General features: G+C 37.4%; 2 pseudogenes; both read left to right on the forward strand.

Moving 5' to 3' along the window:
• The first annotated feature begins 2,641 nt into the window (after positions 1 to 2,641).
• Positions 2,642 to 3,832, forward strand: LOC101393074 (protein FAM161A pseudogene; annotated as a pseudogene).
• Positions 3,833 to 4,138: 306 nt separating this feature from the next.
• LOC147913022 (protein FAM161A pseudogene) lies at positions 4,139 to 5,138 on the forward strand (annotated as a pseudogene).
• The last annotated feature ends 774 nt before the right edge of the window (positions 5,139 to 5,912 follow it).

Genomic DNA, 5,912 nt, shown 5'->3' on the forward strand with positions numbered 1-5,912 from the left:
TTGAAATGCAACTATCCTAGCCAGAGGTAACACATTATTACGAAAACCTTCATTTAACTTAATTTGCTCAGTTTTTAAAATCTGTGACAAAACTTTAGTGTGTGTGTGTGTGTGTGTGTGTGAGAGTGAAGAAGATTAGCCCTGAGCTAACATCCAATGCCAATCCTCCTCTTTTTGCTGAGAAAGATTGGCCCTGGGTTAACATCCGTGCCCATCTTCCTCTACTTTATATGCGACGCTGCTACAGCATGGCTTGACAAGTGGTGCGACAGTGCACGCCCGGGATCCGAACTTGAGAACCCCGGGCCGCCAAAGCAGAGTGCGTGCACTTAACTGCTACACCACTGGGCCAGCCCCTGTGACAAAAGTTTTAAATGGTTGCATGAATGTCTAGGATATGATTTGAAGAAAACCGAACAAAAAGAACTCAGAAAATTTAAATTATAGAAAATTACACTTCCACCATTTCATATTTGGGTCTGATAAATCAAGATATGGGGTGCGTATCTGCATGTGTGGGGTGTGTGTGTGTGTGTGTGTGTGTATGTGTTTAAATAGCAGTTACGTCTATGAATGGAGGTAGTAAAAATTGTTAAAGCTACTTTCTCTGGTGAGTAAAATTCTCATAGCAGGAAGAAGATTGGTAATTTCCTATCAACAGAATACCATTTTAGGTCATAACTTTAATTTCAATTCATATCTTAAAACTTAAGTTACGAATACCTAAAAACTGCAATGTTAAGGATCATTGCAACTTGGAGTTAGAATAATAAAATGTGGAAATTGTAATAACTCTACTGGTTCAATGGGAAACATTTAGAGTAAGAACTATTAGAAAGTTTATGCCGATTTTGTTTTACATAATGAACTCCATCTTGTTAATCTTTTCAAATTACTTCAATATATGAGCACATGACTATAAAACTTCAAATAGCTCTCTTCTCTCAGTCTTTTTATTTTATGCTCCAGGAGTTCAAAGGTTAGAACAAAGGGAAACCAAAACTGAATCAGCCTGTTTATAAGCTGCTAAATCCAAATGTTCATCAGCAGTTTCATATCTGTGCTACACTCTTATTAATGAAACTCATGATGGACTGACTTATGAAGCCATAAAGCTGTATATTCATAAATCTGCATATTCATAAATCTGCTGCTTACATAGCAAAGTACAAGTAAACAAGAGACATATGTCCTGAGGGCAAATGGCCTAAGTCTTTCATTACTTCATTATTTGTAATTCACAACAAATCTAAGAGGTCCTTACATCAAGTACCCTACCCACTGAACTCAAACCCTGGACTTTTCAGAAAATACAAACTGGTTGACTTGAACTCTGGTAAAATGTGAATTTGAAGTTAGAAAACTACTATCAGGATACTTGCAGATTACTAATTTACTTTAAAGATTGGCTAATTAGAGTTTCTACAGGGCAGATATTAATAACACAAATTTGCAGATGTTTTGAAGCATCCTCTTAAAAAGTATATCAAAACCTAATATTTTATGAAAAGGGAAATATGTCCTCTTTTGAATGATTTAATCCACCCACAATTGTTATTGACGTGAGTTTGCAGTATATATTTCTAAACAGAGCTACTTTCTGTGCCAGTTGGCAAAAACCAGTCTTAGTAGGCACTTTACTTTAGGAAATAGATAATTTCCTATAGAATATGATGCTGTTTTAGGTTATAATTTTATTGAATGCTAATTCATATGCTAGAATTTAATATTGACTTTTGTTCTAGCCATCATGTGGCAGACATGATTAGCCCCCACTACCAAATACCTAGAAACATCATAATCATACTTTTACACACAAACCCCAACTCACTGTCAATAAAAAAAGAGACAGGAGCCAACCCCACGGCCTAGTGGTTAAGTTCGGCATGCTCTGCTTCGGCAGCCCTGGTTTGGTTCCCCGGGTGCAGGACTACACCGCTCTTCCGCAGCCATGCCATGGCGGTGACCCACTTACAATATAGAGGCAGATTGGCACAGATGTTAGCTCAGGGTGAATCTTCCTCAACAACAACAACAAAAAAAGACAATCCTGAAGGGATAATGATGGAGCAGAAATGGGAAATAAGAACCATAAGTGGACAAACTTCAAGAATAGCTCTGGATTTATGTTCATCTTGATGACATGAGAGACTTGGGTTTTATTACTCACAGAAGGACAGGAAACAAGAACTTGGAAAACGAGGAATTGGGATTGATATCATTCATGTAAATCAGGGACTCTGGAAGAGATATATCTGCAGAGAAAATGTGAACAAGAGAAAAAACACACACTGGCACAGGGAGGTAGCAAAATGACTCATTTGTAGGTTTGGGCTAGGGGGTAAAAAAGATTTCTATTAAAATTTATAACTACAGACCTGTCCCAGTGTGGACTTAGGTTTAAATTTACACTATCCAGGTGTGGCTAAGGAATCCTCAAGCCTTAATCATTAATGTAAAAATGGCCCCAAACGCATTCTAACCATGGAGTGCCTGGTAAAAGCAAATATAAAATTTCTCTAGTGGAAAATGTTCTCAATCTAGGCCATGAAGAATTCTCATAGGAAAAATTCACTGAAAAGACATTTACAATCTGGATTTCAAAACAGAGGAGGCAGGCACCCACTTCCCCAGGGGGGTGATGGCCGCATCCCACAGAGGAGTGGGTGAAGCTGAAGGCCTCCAGTCCCAAACACCACTAAATCCCGATACCAGAGCGCGGGTTGCCATATACGAACATGAACACCCCTTAGAGGGCCTGGTGGTGGTGGCCTTGGAGGAGGAGGATGAGGAAGAAGAGGAGAAGGCGGTCTGGCAGGCTGGCGGGGGCATTGGCTGATTTTAATTAACACCCCTTTCCTAGGATGGATGAACGTGCACATATGAGCTATGAGAACTTTGTGGACTTTTCTATTTACCACTCGAATGAAGAGTATTTTAGGGAATGAGAAGAGCTGAAAGCTGCCCACATGGAAACTATGGCAAAGTTAGAGAAAATGGACCAGAATAAATTAAATTTAAAGGAGGAGGAAAGGACAGCACATGCGTACGGTGACAGATGGTAATTAGCCTTTAGGTGGTGAACATGATGTAGTCTACACAGAATTTGAAATATAATGATGTACACCTGAAATTTATGTAATGTTATAAACCAATGTTACCTCAATAAAATAAGTAAATAAAATAAAATAAAGGAAGTTCAGCCCCTGATCATCAGGGAAGATGCTCCTAGGGTCTCTTCCAGATCTGTATCAGAAAGGAGCTCTTATCACCCTGTCTGTTAATGATGTCCCTTTCAGAGCCGGCTTTAGCCCAGTCCTCCTCCTTGTATATGTCTTCCTCCGAAGAGAATGGCCCAACTTAGAAAAAGAGTGTCTTGAGAAAAATAGAACGATGACCTACGCCAAGGACTCATCAACAACACGTGAGCAAACTATTTTGTTGAAGATGATATCCAGTATGAAGCTGCTGACTTCCCAGCAGTTGTAAACACAAGGAAGAAACCAAAAGAATGGGTGCCAAAGGTGACAGTACCTGAGCCTTTTCCATTGATCGTGAGAGAACAGAACAAAAAGGAAAAGAACAAGACATCTCAATCAGAGATTGAAGTGGTACATAAACTACTCAAAAAACAAGAAGAATGTTGTATACCTGAAACCAACATAAGGTTTATGTCAATTGTATCTCAATAAAAAAATAATAAATACATTAAAAAAAAAGATTCAGAGTGGAAGAAGAAATTCCAAGCCAATCCAGTTCCTGCATTCATCTTTTTCCCCTTTGTCATGATAGAGTCAAGCAAAATGAAGAGTAGAGGTGGTCTATGAATTAGGTGCCAGACTGCTGATTTTATATAAATTTTTTGTTTATTGCAGTAACATTGGTTTATAACATTGTAAAAATTTCAGGTGTATATCATTGTACTTCAATTTCTGCATGGACTACATCATGTTCACCACCAAAATACCAATTACAACCCATCACCACACATGTACTGAATTATCCCTTTCACCCTCCTCCCTCCCCCCTTCCCCTATGGTAACCATCAATCCAATCTCTGTCCCTATGTGTTTCTTTATTGTTGTTATTATCTACAGCCATAAGAAACGATGAAATCCAGGCATTTGTGACAACATGGATGGACATTGAGGGTATAATGCAAAGTGAAATAAGTCAGACTGCTGATTTTAAAGACCTTCCTGAGAGATACTAGAAACACTCAGAGATACTAGAATAGTAGAAAGAGATACTAGAAATACTCAGAACACAAATGTCCAAAACTCCTAGCAGTCTGTAAACCCCCTGATCTTCATGCACCCTCCTATGCATCCACTAGAAGATAAAAAATTTTGGCAGACATTGAAGCAGATGAAAATTTAAGAGAAACACATTGGCCTTGTCTACCTCCAAGTCACCAGTAAGAAGTACAAGTCAAAGCCCGTGTCTTATAACTGCAACCCTCCAATGCCCATGATATCTTCCAGAGGAAGAGAACCAGCCACAGGATCATCTGAGGAAAAGAAAACGTTGAAAGAAGAGAGAAATCGGATGCTAACTAAGCAGAAGCAAAGAATGAAAGAACTGCAGAAACTCCTGACAACCCAGGCTAAGGTTTATGATTCATATCAAAGCTTAGCGCAAATGTCTACATCCAGAGTAAAATCTCTCAGAAAGAGCAAAAAGGAAAAGATGAAAGAATACCAACGAGAACTATAAGAAAGAGAAGAAAAATGTAAAAGAGGCCGCTACTATTTGAAAGAGTTGCCCATAAAAATGCAAGAATGCCAACAGAAAAGTATCATTCTAACTGCCTAAAAGCACTAGGAATATCTGATGAGTTTGTTGCAAACAAAGGCCAAAGAGGAAAAATGTCTGAGTACTTCAGCTATCAAGGGACAAAAAGTTTCACTGAAGATAAAGAAAGCTTTAATGAAGATGAAAAAATAGAAGAAAAAGAGAATGAGAGAGAAAATTATTTTACTGATACCAACAGCCAGGATTCTTACAGGGAGTAAGATGTAGCCAATGAAGAGAGTGGAGAAGAGAAATCTATGAAGAATAAAACAGAATCCCCCAGATCTCCTCCTTATGCTGGTGCTGTTGTTTGCAGCATCTCGTGTCAGCATCCACACTTGTGATGTTAAGAATTTCGATGAGGAGGGCTCTTGAGCAAAGTCATCTGTAGCCTGAAAAGGCTGAATCTAGCTGATTGGTCATTTGGTCCTTTAGAGCAAGGCTTTGCCTATTCAGTTTTTTTAGTCGCTACATACGGTCTGTTTGCAACCTTGATCTTACTTGTATTTTTAAAAAGCATTTGAGAATCATAGCCGTCACAAACTGATTACTTATGAAAATACACATTACTTCATTATTTTTGGTGGGAAAAAAATTGCTTAGCCTTGAGAGCAGAGAGAAGTCTCGGCCTTTGGTGATTTGTTTGAAAAATTTTTTCAGGAAAGCATGAATCAACAAACATTTTAAAATTTTAAAAAATAAAAATGAAAAGATGAGACAAAAAAATCCATGATGAAGTGTCACCAGGTATAGTAAATAATATTATTTTCTTCAATAATGCCAAGTTAGAACTACTGAATAGAGACTCAAAAACAAATATATTAAAAATAAATAATATCACACACAAAAAGGAATTGACAACATAAAAGAAGACAGAAATCCATAAAAACATCAGAGGGCTTTTTAAACAACAAAATAGGATTTCTAAAGTTTTTTAAATTTCATTATTATAATTCAAAATTAAATTTAACTTTTAAAAAAGGCAATAATAGAAAGAATGGGGGAAAAATAAGATTTTAAACATAACGGGTAAGAATTCTTCATAATTAATGAAAAATAAATTCTCAGATACAGTAAGCACAGTAAGTCACATGCAAAATAAATTTTAAAAAGAATCT

Source organism: Ceratotherium simum, chromosome 31 (assembly GCF_057802395.1).
Source record: "Ceratotherium simum simum isolate JZ-2026a chromosome 31, ASM5780239v1, whole genome shotgun sequence".
Classification (NCBI taxonomy): domain Eukaryota; kingdom Metazoa; phylum Chordata; class Mammalia; order Perissodactyla; family Rhinocerotidae; genus Ceratotherium; species Ceratotherium simum.